This window comes from Oncorhynchus mykiss, chromosome 17 (assembly GCF_057628025.1).
Source record: "Oncorhynchus mykiss isolate SJ-2025 chromosome 17, ASM5762802v1, whole genome shotgun sequence".
NCBI classification, from domain to species: domain Eukaryota; kingdom Metazoa; phylum Chordata; class Actinopteri; order Salmoniformes; family Salmonidae; genus Oncorhynchus; species Oncorhynchus mykiss.
In genome coordinates, this window is record NC_143038.1 from 29,425,495 (window position 1) to 29,439,185 (window position 13,691).

General features: G+C 41.9%; 1 long non-coding RNA gene across 1 annotated transcript; it reads left to right on the forward strand.

Moving 5' to 3' along the window:
- The first annotated feature begins 6,495 nt into the window (after nt 1–6,495).
- On the forward strand, nt 6,496–13,155 carry LOC149975897 (uncharacterized). The gene is made up of 2 exons (XR_016487652.1): nt 6,496–8,304; nt 10,154–13,155. It is a non-coding gene; the product is annotated as an uncharacterized LOC149975897 (long non-coding RNA).
- Nucleotides 13,156–13,691: the final 536 nt, after the last annotated feature.

The window sequence follows — 13,691 nt, forward strand, 5'->3', positions numbered from 1 at the left end:
TGTAAATGCAGAGCAGAAACTGGCTACTATTTAGTTGGCTGATGTAGCTGGCAAGGTAACCAAGGTCAGTTTTAGCCTCTTTATGTCAGTCATAATAGCCACCTCAAATCGCTATCTAACAGCTGTTATTTGTATGGAAATATTTTGGAGCCTTTGTTTTGTCTCATTTGAAAAGTAAATGAACTTGGCTAGCTTCGTCAGTTGATGTACCTGAACACATTTTGGGTGTGTTCATAAATTCAGGCTACCTCCATTTCAGAGCACTTGTCTGAGTGTGCCAGAGTGCAGAATAACTGAATTTACTAACCCTCAAACACCCGTTGAATATGAACCGTGTCAGTAAATGCCAGCGAAAAAAAAGCACAATGCAATTGTTGCCAGCAGCACAGTAAGTCATCAACCCTCAGGATAACATGAAAACAGCCTAACCAGCTCTGGAAGTAGCTAGCAGGCCAGAGTATCCAGTGTGCGCTCTGAACGCTCCGAAAGCAAAACGCTCTGAATTTACAAATGGACAATCGTACAGCAAAGTTGCTCTGGATAACATAACGGCCTAACCAGCTCTGTTAGGGCGAGTAATGTTCAGTGAGCTTGATACACACGCCTCTTGGAGGGATTGAAACACTCAACTCCCCATGGAGTGAAAGAGGTATGTGATTGCAGGTGCGAGTAAGGATGACAGAGGCAGAGAATATTATAATTTATTGGGAATTTATTTCCTTAACACAGTAATGTGGGGAAAAGGGTCTGGACAGAGCAAAAGCAAAGAAAGTAAAAGTTTCCTCTCTCCTACCTTACCTGACCTACCCACTACTTAGCTAACCTTATCACCACCTGATGCACTAACCAAAATACAGGGGTGGTCGACCCAGGTCTTACCTAGTGTGCATTGACAGAGTACATATATATGCCCTCAGGCCTCTTGCCTAAGCACTCCCAAGGTGCCTTCCCCTTCCCCTCTTGGAACAAATGAAACAGAATACAAACTTAAAGTGAACAATCAAAAACACTGAGTTTTATTGGCACACACATACCTTCATCAAAACTGTCTCTGAGCAACAACCAACTCAGGACATCCAAGAAGCTCTCTCTTCCACAAAGTGACACTGGCTTTTTATCCAGCTGCAGAAGGAGTTTGTAATTGCCGACAGCTGTATCCCCTAACGAGAGGGTGGGATCAGAGCACCAATCTGCAATGGGGCCAACCAATCAGCTGCTTGGGGGAATCCAGGAAGACATTTCCTGAAAGACACACATACATAAACACAACTCATAACACAGAAACTGGGGAACGTAACAGAGCTGTTCTCTCATTTGTGTCTGGAAGTTGCTATCAAGTTAGCTTGAGTGCTTGACTGCTATTTTTTCTTCTTATTATTATTTTGAACAAAACAAATACAAAAACAGAAATATACAAACAAGAGTACAAAAACCTAACAGTATTACATATCGAGATACATTTATTATTTGATAAAAAGTTACTTACTAATAATTTCTAAATAATATTTAAATTATATCTTAAACAATGTGAAGAGGGCTTTGTTCTCCGCCCACTTCCTTTTATGGATAAAGAATCTGCCATGTAAAAATAAACAAATGAACAATGAACATTAAACCAGGGTACATATACTTTGGATCTAAATGAAACATCATATCAGAGTCTTTCAAATGAACATTAATAGCAGTTTCTTTTAACTGCCACGTGATTATTTGCCCATGTAGGTTAGCCTACTCTCACGCTCAACCAGGAGAGGTAGGCTACTGGAGTTGAAGCAGCGAAATCTGAGTGTGTGAATAATGTGGGAAAAGATGTGCTTTTAATACAACAGGTAAGCTAACGCATACAAAGCAGAAAGAGGACCGTCTCCAAATAATCTGTGGGACAACAAAAATGTTGTCATCCCCAAAATCGTCTGTCTAACCGCCTTCAGCTTGAAAAATGCCGACCCGCACTGATCTCTGTCAGGAACCACAGGTCCTGTAGGCATCCTGCAGGAAGGGAGCCCTCTAGTGCAATCAGTACACAACACTATGCTCATCATGTCTTAGCAGGACCAGATGGTGACAGGGGTCGCAGCAGGATCAGACAGCCAGGGAAGACCAGTCTACGGAGCTCAGGTGAATTTCGCAGTATAATAACAATGTCAGTGAATGTTCCACCTTGAACTGATGGGTAGACCCAAAGTAGCTACAGGACAGCAGCTTAAATTTATAGCTACAGTCTGTGATCTGGGAATAATGGTCATTTTAATTCTGGAATCATTGATTCTATTCTTGTATAATATAATGTATAAAAGTACACCAAGGTAATTCTTTGTCACATCTCATTTTAGGAGGATCAGATTTTAAGGCAGTCTGACAAACCTCCAAAGTTGATTTCAAAACTGTAACAAGGGTTGATAGATGCTTTTCCTGATGACACAAAACATGTAAAACAAAAATGTGATGAAGACCTGGAAGATGCTATTGATGATGATGAATGAATACAGATACTGTATGTTTGAATGCCTCGTCATGTCCATATAATCTCAGACATAAATTACTGCATAAATTAAGACCATCCATAGAACGTAAAATAAAAAAAAATGATATAAAAATCAAACTTTCATTAAATCACACATGTAAGATACTCAATTAAAGCTACACTCGTTGTGAATCCAGCCAACATGTCAGATAAACATCACAATTGGTCCTTTTGTTCGATTAATTCCGTCCATATACAGTGCCTTGCGAAAGTATTCGTCCCCCTTGAACTTTGCGACCTTTTGCCACATTTCAGGCTTCAAACATAAAGATATAAAACTGTATTTTTTTTGTGAAGAATCAACAACAAGTGGGACACAATCATGAAGTGGAACGACATTTATTGGATATTTCAAACTTTTTTAACAAATCAAAAACTGAAAAATTGGGCGTGCAAAATTATTCAGCCCCCTTAAGTTAATACTTTGTAGCGCCACCTTTTGCTGCGATTACAGCTGTAAGTCGCTTGGGGTATGTCTCTATCAGTTTTGCACATCGAGAGACTGAAATGTTTTCCCATTCCTCCTTGCAAAACAGCTCGAGCTCAGTGAGGTTGGATGGAGAGCATTTGTGAACAGCAGTTTTCAGTTCTTTCCACAGATTCTCGATTGGATTCAGGTCTGGACTTTGACTTGGCCATTCTAACACCTGGATATGTTTATTTTTGAACCATTCCATTGTAGATTTTGCTTTATGTTTTGGATCATTGTCTTGTTGGAAGACAAATCTCCGTCCCAGTCTCAGGTCTTTTGCAGACTCCATCAGGTTTTCTTCCAGAATGGTCCTGTATTTGGCTCCATCCATCTTCCCATCAATTTTAACCATCTTCCCTGTCCCTGCTGAAGAAAAGCAGGCCCAAACCATGATGCTGCCACCACCATGTTTGACAGTGGGGATGGTGTGTTCAGTGTGATGAGCTGTGTTGCTTTTACGCCAAACATAACGTTTTGCATTGTTGCCAAAAAGTTCAATTTTGGTTTCATCTGACCAGAGCACCTTCTTCCACATGTTTGGTGTGTCTCCCAGGTGGCTTGTGACAAACTTTAAACGACACTTTTTATGGATATCTTTAAGAAATGGCTTTCTTCTTGCCACTCTTCCATAAAGGCCAGATTTGTGCAATATACGACTGATTGTTGTCCTATGGACAGAGTCTCCCACCTCAGCTGTAGATCTCTGCAGTTCATCCAGAGTGATCATGGGCCTCTTGGCTGCATCTCTGATCAGTCTTCTCCTTGTATGAGCTGAAAGTTTAGAGGGACGGCCAGGTCTTGGTAGATTTGCAGTGGTCTGATACTCCTTCCATTTCAATATTATCGCTTGCACAGTGCTCCTTGGGATGTTTAAAGCTTGGGAAATCTTTTTGTATCCAAATCCGGCTTTAAACTTCTTCACAACAGTATCTCGGACCTGCCTGGTGTGTTCCTTGTTCTTCATGATGCTCTCTGCGCTTTTAACGGACCTCTGAGACTATCACAGTGCAGGTGCATTTATACGGAGACTTGATTACACACAGGTGGATTGTATTTATCATCATTAGTCATTTAGGTCAACATTGGATCATTCAGAGATCCTCACTGAACTTCTGGAGAGAGTTTGCTGCACTGAAAGTAAAGGGGCTGAATAATTTAGCACGCCCAATTTTTATGTTTTTGATTTGTTAAAAAAGTTTGAAATATCCAATAAATGTCGTTCCACTTCATGATTGTGTCCCACTTGTTGTTGATTCTTCACAAAAAAATACAGTTTTATATCTTTATGTTTGAAGCCTGAAATGTGGCAAAAGGTCGCAAAGTTCAAGGGGGCCGAATACTTTCGCAAGGCACTGTATATCCAAAATGTCATTTTATTTGGAGCGTTTGATCCAGAAAAAAACAGCTTCCAAAATGTGCAACTTCACTACAAAACATTTCAAAAGTTGCCTATAAACTTTGCCAAAATATTTCAAACTACTTTTGTAATACAACTTTAGGTATTTTTAAACGTTAATATTCGATCAAATTGAAGACGGGTCTATCTGTGTTCAATACAGGAACACAACAAACCAAGCTACTTTTCAAGTCTTGCGCAACTCAACAGTGTTACGCAGTTCCTAGATGGCCGTACTTCTTCATTGCACAAATGAATAACCTCAAGCATCGTTTGCCAATGAGAACTCAATGAACAGACAGAGACCTAAAAAAAAATTAATCTGAACGGTTAGTCCTTGGGGTTTTGCCTGCTACAAAAGTTCTGTTATACTCACAGACATGATTCAAACAGTTTTAGAAACTTCAGAGTGTTTTTTTTATCCAAATATACTAATAATATGCATATCTTATATTCCTGGCATGAGTAGCAGGAAGTCGAAATTGGGCACGCTATTTATCCAAAAGTGAAAATGCTGCCCCCTATACCTTAAGAAGTTAAATAGTACCCGCAAACTCCAGTCTCAAGGTCAACAGCGATGAGGCGACTCCGGGATACTGACCTTCTAGGCAATTGCAAAGAAAATGCCATATCTCGGACTGGCCAACAAAAAGAAAATATTTAAGATGGGCAAAAGAACACAGAAACTGGACAGAGGAACTCTGCCTAGAAGGCCAGCTTCCTGGAGTTGCCTCTTCACTCTTCTGCCTAGAAGCTGCCAGTTGAGGACTTGTGAGGTGTCTATTTCTCAAACTAGACACTAATGTACTTGTCTTCATGCTCAGTTGTGCACCGGGGCCTCCCACTCCTCTTTCTATTCTGGTTATAGCCAGTTTGCGCTGTTCTGTGAAGAGAGTATTACACAGCGTTGTACGAGATATTCAGTTTCTTGGCAATTTCACCCATGGAATACCCTTCATTTCTCAGAACAAGAATAGACTGACAAGAAATGTATTTGTTTCTGGACAATTTTAGCCTGTAAATGAACCCACAAATGTTGATGCTCCAGATACTCAACTAGTCTAAAGAAGGCCAGTTTTATTGCTTCTTTAATCAGACCAACAGTTTTCATATGTGCTAACATAATTACAAAAGGGTTTTCTAATGATCAATTAGCCTTTTAAAATTAGGATCTTGGATTATCTAACACAACGTGCCATTGGAACACAGGAGTGATGGTTGCTGATAATGGGCCTTTGTACGCCTATGTAGAAATTCCATAAAAAAATATGCAGTTTCCAGCTACAATAGTAATTTACAACATTAACAATGTCTACACTATATTTATGATCATTTTGATGATATTTTAATGGACAAAAAATGTATTTCTTTCAAAACAAGGACATTTCTAAGTGACCCCAAACTTTTGAACGGTAGTGTATATTTGAGGTGTACTGTATGTGTGTTTTTTTTTGTTTGTTTCCAAACCTTTCCATTGGAAATTAAAAAATTGGTATGAACTGGGAAGGGAATTGGGTTGGGAGAGAATTTAGTTATTGACTATCAATCACATTTATTTCTAAAGCCCTTTTTACAAAGTGCTATACAGAAACCCAGCCTAAAACCCCAAACATCAAGCAGTGCAGCTGTAGAAGCACAGTGTCAAGGAACAACTCCATAGAAAGGTGGGAACCTAGGAAGAAACCTAGAGAGGAACCAGGCTCTGCGTGGTGGCCAGTCCTCCTCTGGCTGTGCCGGGTGGATATTATAAGAGTACATGGCCATTAAGGCCAGATTGTTCTTCAAGATGTTCAAACGTTCATAGATGACCAGTAGGGTCAAATAATCATTGGATGTGGCAGGGCTTGCAAACTATTACAGACTACAAAGGGAAGCACAGCCGAGAGCTGCCCAGTGACACGAGCCTACTAGACGAGCTAAATAACTTATGTGCTCACTTCGAGGCAAGTAACACTGAAACATGCAGGAGAGCATCAACTGTTCCGGACGACTGTGTGATCACGCTCTCTGCAGACGATGCAAGTAAGACCTTTAAACAGGTCAACACTCACAAGGCCGCTGGGCCAGATGGATTACCAGGACGTGTTCTCCGAGCATGCGCTGACCAACTGGCAAGTGTCTTCACTGACATTTTCAACCTCTCCCTGTCTGAGTCTGTAATACCAACATGTTTCAAGCAGACCACCATAGTCCCTGTGCCCAAGAACACTAAGATAACCTGTGTAAAAGACTACCGACCACTTACGTCTGTAGCCATGAAATGCTTTTAGGTACTTTCTTAAAACTGCATCGTTGGTTAAGGGTATTTCACTGTAAGGTCTAACCCTGTTGTATTCGGCGCATCTGACAAAAAACATTTGATTTGATTTGATATGATATCAACAGACCACCAACTTATTACCCTGAGAGAAGGCTAAGAATAGCGCACAAAAATCTCCACAGCACAAGCCTGAGGGGGTGCAAAACCAAACAGGAAAATCATGTCTGTGACTCATCCCACTCAATAATACACGCCTCCTAAGAACGACATGGAAGAGCACTAGCAAGCCAGTAACTCAGCCCCTGTAATCGGGTCGGAGGAAGAGAATCCAAGTGGAGAGAGGGGAGCTGGCCAGGCAGCGACAGCGGTTCGGTTTTCCAATGCCTTGCCGCTCACCTTCACACCCCTGGGCCAGACTACACTCAGTCATAGGACCTACTGAAGAGATGAGTCTTTAAAGGTCGAGGTAGAGTCTGTGTCTCTCAAATGGATAGGCAGACTATTCCAAAAGCCTTGCTTAGAAATTATAGGCACAATAAGGAGGCCTGTGTCGTGTGACCATAGCATATGTCCAAATTGCAGAGATAGGTAGGAGCAAGCCCATGTAATGCTTTGTAGGATAGCAGTGCTATCTTGAAATCAGCCCCTAGCCTTAACAGGAAGCCAGTGTAGAGAGGCTGGCACTGGAGTAATATGATCAAATGTTTTGGTTCTAGTCAAGATTCTAGCAGCTGTGTTTAGCACTAACTGAAGTTTATTTAGTGTTTTATCCGGGTAGTCGGAGAGTAGAGCATTGCACTCTATGTTGTCTGTTCACACTGCAATGCTTTATCTTGGCCAGGTCACAGTTGCAAATGAGAACTTGTTATCAACTAGCCTACCTGGTTAAATAAAGGTGAAATAAAATAAATAAAAAAGCTTAATCTAGAAGTGACAAAAGCAAGGATTAGTTTTCCTGCATCAATTTTGGACAACACATTTATGATATTTGAAATGTTACGAAGATGGAAAAAGGCTCTCCCTGAAATATTATTAATATGTTTGTCAGAAGACAGATTAGGGTCCAGATTAAAGTCAAGGTCCGTCACAGATTAATTTGAGATGACTGTACAACCATCAATATTAATTGTTAGATCCAACAGCAGATCTCTTTGTTTCTTGGGACCTAGAACTATCATCTCTGTTTTGTCCGAGTTCAGAAGTAAAACAGGCAAATTTAAGGCTTTGCCCAGTGTGGCAAAGAAGGGGGTCGAGTGATAAATGGCAGATATGTGAGAGCAGAACTAATAAACGGGCTCTGCCCGATCACTAAAATGACCACCCCTGTCAGAACTACAGATCACAAAATGGCCGCGGGCCAAAACTACAAGTCCCAGAAGCAAGGTGAACCCTCAGAAGGTGGAGCCGACCCACAGATAAAGGGTCAAGAAAAACCAGGAAGAGAGAGAGAGAGTGCTGGAAGGATCTATGAACAATAGAGAAAGAGACAATAGAGATTGGCTGGATTTACTGTGTATGAGCTGGATTGTTTTGAACTTACCTGTTGGCGTTTGGACCTGGACCTACCGAGAACCCGATTTGTGTACCGAACCCTGCTATCCTTGACCTCGCCTACGGCCTGGGTGGACCAGGACGGAGAAACAAACACACAGGTACTGTCCTGTTCGAAAGAACTCTCATTCTTGGGTGATTTGGTGACAGTTTACCACTTAATTTGTGACAAACGCTCCTAACCTTGAAGAGGTTTGCCACACCCAGTTTCATCAAAATGTACAGCTGTGTGTCGTCCGCATAGCAGTGAACGTTGACATTGTGTTTCTGAATGACGTCACCAAGAGGTAGAATATATTGTGACAACAGTAGTGATCCTAAAATGGAACCTTGAGGAATGCCGCAACTTACAATTGATTTGTTAGAGGACAAACTATCCACAGAGACGAACTGATATCTATCTGACAGAAAGGCAAAAACTTTGTAGACCAAGTAGGGTTTCTCATCTTTACAAAAAAATGTGGTGATGATGGTCTCAAAAGCAACATTGAGGTCTAGGAGCACGAGGACAGATGCAAAGCCTAGGTCTGATTCCATTAAAAGGTAATTTACCACCTTCACGAGTGCAGTCTCAGTGCTATCATGGGGTCTAAAAACAGACTGAAGCATTTCGGCATACATTATTTGGTTTTGTTACTGCCACTTTTAGTGAGTTTGGAACTGGTGGATAGGGAGCAATTTATTATGTTCAACATAGGAGGGCCAAACACAGGAAGTAGTTGGAATAGGGTCCAGTATGCAGCTTGAGGGTTTAGAGGCCATGACATGTTCATGAATGTGTCAAGAGATACATAATTAAAAACTTTAGCGTCTCCATTCATCCTAGGTCCTGGCAGTTCTGTGCAGACTCAGTGCAGACAACTGAGCTTTGGAGAAGTACGCAGATTCAAAGAGGAGTCAGTAATTTTGCTTTCTAATGATCATGATCTTTTCATCAAACAAGTTAATTAATTCATCACTGCTGAAGTGAAAGCCATCCTCTCTTGTTGAATGCTGCTTTTCAGTTAGCTTTGCGACAGTATCAAAGATACATTTTGGATTCTTCTTATTCTCCTCAATTAGGTTGAAGAAATAGGATGACCGAGCAGCAAAGTGGGCTCTTCGATACTGCACCTAGATCGTCTTTCCAAGCTACTCGGAAGACTTCCAGTTTGGTGTAACGCCATTTCCATTCCAGTTTTATGGATGCTTTGTCCCTATAATTTCTAAGCAAACAGCTGGAGGCAGGGCTTTCTCCTATAGAGCTCAATTTTTATGGAACGGTCTGCCTACCCATGTCAGAGACGCAAACTCGGTCTCAACCTTCAAGTCTCTACTGAAGACTCATCTCTTCAGTGGGTCATATGATTGAGTGTAGTCTGGCCCAGGAGTGGGAAGGTGAACGGAAAGGCTCTGGAGCAACGAACTGCCCTTGCTGTCTCTGCCTGGCCGGTTCCCCTCTTTCCACTGGGATTCTCTGCCTCTAACCCTATTACAGGGGCTGAGTCACTGGCTTACTGGGGCTCTCTCATGCCGTCCCTGGAGGGGGTGCGTCACCTGAGTGGGTTGATTCACTGATGTGGTCATCCTGTCTGGGTTGGCGCCCCCCCCCCCCCCTCCCCCTTGGGTTGCGCCGTGGCGGAGGTCTTTGTGGGCTATACTCAGCCTTGTCTCAGGATGGTAAGTTGGTGGTTGAAGATATCCCTCTAGTGGTGTGGGGGCTGTGCTTTGGCAAAGTGGGTGGGGTTATATCCTTCCTGTTTGGCCCTGTCCGGGGGTGTCCTCGGATGGGGCCACAGTGTCTCCTGACCCATCCTGTCTCAGCCTCCAGTATTTATGCTGCAGTAGTTTATGTGTCGGTGGGCTAGGGTCAGTTTCTTATATCTGGAGTACTTCTCCTGTCCTATTCGGTGTCCTGTGTGAATCTAAGTGTGCGTTCTCTAATTTTCTCCTTCTTTCTCTCTCTCGGAGGACCTGAGCCCTAGGACCATGCCCCAGGACTACCTGATGTGACTCCTTGCTGTCCCCAGTCCACCTGGCCGTGCTGCTGCTCCAGTTTCAACTGTTCTGCCTCATTATTATTCGACCATGCTGGTCATTTATGAACATTTGAACATCTTGGCCATGTTCTGTTATAATCTCCACCCGGCACAGCCAGAAGAGGACTGGCCACCCCACATAGCCTGGTTCCTCTCTAGGTTTCTTCCTAGGTTTTGGCCTTTCTAGGGAGTTTTTCCTAGCCACCATTGCTTGCTGTTTGGGGTTTTAGGCTGGGTTTCTGTACAGCACTTTGAGGTATCAGCTGATGTACGAAGGGCTATATAAATACATTTGATTTGATTTTGGGTTGTCCGAGAATTTATAACATGGCTTAAGATGATCCTTGGTTGGGGTGTGAGCAGATTATTTGTTGCGATTGCAAATGCATTCAAATGGTGGTTCGATAGTCCAGGATTATGAGGAAAAACATTTAGATCCACAATATTTAATCGATGTGACAACTATATCCAGGGAATGACTGTGGCAATGAGTAGTTCCGGAGACATGTTGGACAAAACCCTATGAGTCAATGATGACTCATGGAGTGGGTCTGTGGACTTTTCCATATGAATATTAAAGTCATAAAAAATGTGAATATTATCTGCCATTATCTGCCAAGGTCCGATAGGAATTCAGGGAACTCAGTGAAGAACACTGTATACAGCCCAGGAGGCCTGTAAACAGTAGCTATAAAAAGTGATTGAGTAGGCTAGAAGCTCAAAAGATGAAAGCGCAGTCATTTTTAGCGGGGTATATTGAAATTTGCTGTTGTAAATGTTCAACACCTCCGCCTTTGCGGGATGCGCAGGGGAAATGGTCACTAGTGTAACCAGGAGGAAAGGCCTCATTTAACACAGTAAATTCATCAGGCTTAAGCGATCTTTCAGTCAGGCCAATCACATCAAGATTATGATCAGTGATTAGTTAATTGACTATGACTGCCTTGGAAGTGAGGGATCTAACATTATGTAGCCCTATTTTGAGATATCAGAATCTCTTTCAACAATGACAGGATCGGAGGAGATCTTTATTCCAGTGAGATTGCTAAAGCCATAACCCCCATATTTAGTTTTGCTCAACCTAGATCGAGGCACTGACACAGTTTCAATGACTACACTGACTGTGCTAGTGGCAGAATCCACTAAACTGGCAGGCTGGCTAACAGCCTGCTGCCTGGCCTGCACCCTATCTCATTGTGGAGCTAGAGGAGTTAGAGCCCTGTTTATGTTGATAAGATGAGAGCACCCCTCCAGCTAAGATGGAGTCCGTCACTCCTCAGCAGGCCAGGATATACTGGTGGGGCTCGGGCTGGCTGGTCAGTCTGGCTGAAAGTTGATATTTCTTAATAAAGACAACCAAAAGTCTTTATTTTTTCAAGAGTTGTTCATTTGTTAGGGTATTGGTTAAAGGTGCAGTCTTATTAATCACTTAAACATATTTAATAGCTTGATGACTGTGGGCATTTTTGCTGTCTTTTTATTCTACTGTAAATAGACTGTATATTGGATTATGTAAAAATGCAGGAAATGAGCTTCTGATGATCAAACAAATTCTGAGGGAGCTTATGTCCCCCCCCTACTTCTAAAACCAAAGTGTTAATATAGATTATAGATATGTTTGCGCAGTGCTGAACCTATAGGCCTTCAGTGTGTGTAACAGGTTCATGATTCTGAAAGGACACTAACTGTAATACCAGCGCACTCATGTAGGAGGAGGCACTTTTTGTAAAACACAAAGGGCCAGTGGTGTAGTGGAAGGTATACACAGGTATAAGCCGTATCTATACACACTTTCTATTAGTGGGCATTGCTTATACTCACTTCTTAATCCCTACTGACACGTATCAAAGTAGTGTAGAGGTGCTAGCCAGCTGAGACTGGTTGAGAACCAACTAACCAACCACAGACGATTTAGACACAAGCGTCATTGCTACCAACGCACAAACAGAGAGTGAATTAGCTATATCAACAATTCTATTTTTAGCAACGGAGTATTTTCCAGACAAGGGTGGAATACGTGGCGACCAAATTGATACCAAATAAGAGTAACATTGGCTAACTTACGTTAGTTAACACCAGTCAAACATAGAACAAAGGTAGCTATCAGTCTAGAAGTGACAACCATGGCATAAACAAAATTGATTGACAGTGTTCTAAAAAAAACTATATGATTTAGCTGATCGCTTTCAGATTTCAATACAGGACTGTATTAGCTAGCTAGCTAGCTAACTTACCCAGCTACAGTAGTCCAACTAGGCTAGCAAGCAAGCTAGGTTACCTCTAATTGAGAATCGACTGTTTTGTTGTGAAGATAATGGATAATAATCACTTCTCAGTTGACCCCATCAGTTCAGCCTGAAAATCCCTCTGATAATCTTTGGTCACAACATCATTATTGATAACCGCAAGCCACTAGCAGAAATTTTGGTGAATCTCTGGTAGGTAGAACAGTGAAAGGTAACTAATTTTCACACCTGTTTGTAATTAGCACAGCCAGGCACAGAACATCACACAGGCATGATGACAAACATTAGTGAGAAAAATGTTCGTCGTTCGAAGTAAATAACTGTCACGCCCTGGTCAAAGTATTTTGTGTTTATCTTTATTTATTTGGTCAGGCCAGGGTGTGGCATGGGTTTTTGTATGTGGTGTGTATGTATGGGGATTGTAGCTAGTGGGGTGTTCTAGCTAAGTCTATGGCTGTCTGAAGTGGTTCTCAATCAGAGGCAGGTGTTTATCGTTGTCTCTGATTGGGAACCATATTTAGGCAGCCATATTCTTTGAGTTTGTCGTGGGTGATTGTCCTTAGTGTCCTGATGTCATTGTTCTGTGTTAGGTTACACAAGTATAGGCTGTTTCGGTTTTCGTTAAGTTTATTGTTTTGGTAGTGTTTGTGTTTAGTGTGTTCCTTCATTAAACATGGATTGCAATAGACACGCCGCATTTTGGTCCGACTCTCCTTCTCATATAGAAAACCGTTACAATAACGCCATTATTCAAGTTTGTGGGCAAGCCTCTACCTAGCGGGCGGTATCAGTATGTCTGTTTGCCCGACTTTGTGGTTCACTATGAGTAGACGAATACACGGGGAGTCAAAACTTCCTGATTCTACCAGTGAAATGAAAATGTTCTAGCTTGTGGTTTGGATAATGGTGATGTTTATGTTAACAATATGTTGTTAATATAGTAATGACTATATGCCATGTCAGAGCCAGGGTGAAATTCCCCTTTAATAAAAGTGAAATTAGTGCTGTATTCACATCTCTCCCAAATTAACCTTTGTGACATGGTGTTCAAATCATTTTGAGCAATAGAAGACATTGATTCCACCATTTCAGATAGACCTATCCAGGTGATTTGCCTTTTATGCATGCTATCCAATGCCCTTTTGAGTTCATTGATTTGGGCTCCCAACGAGGCGGCTTCCTCTTTGGAGAGGAGAGGAGTTCTTAATTGTTTTTAGAAAGGAC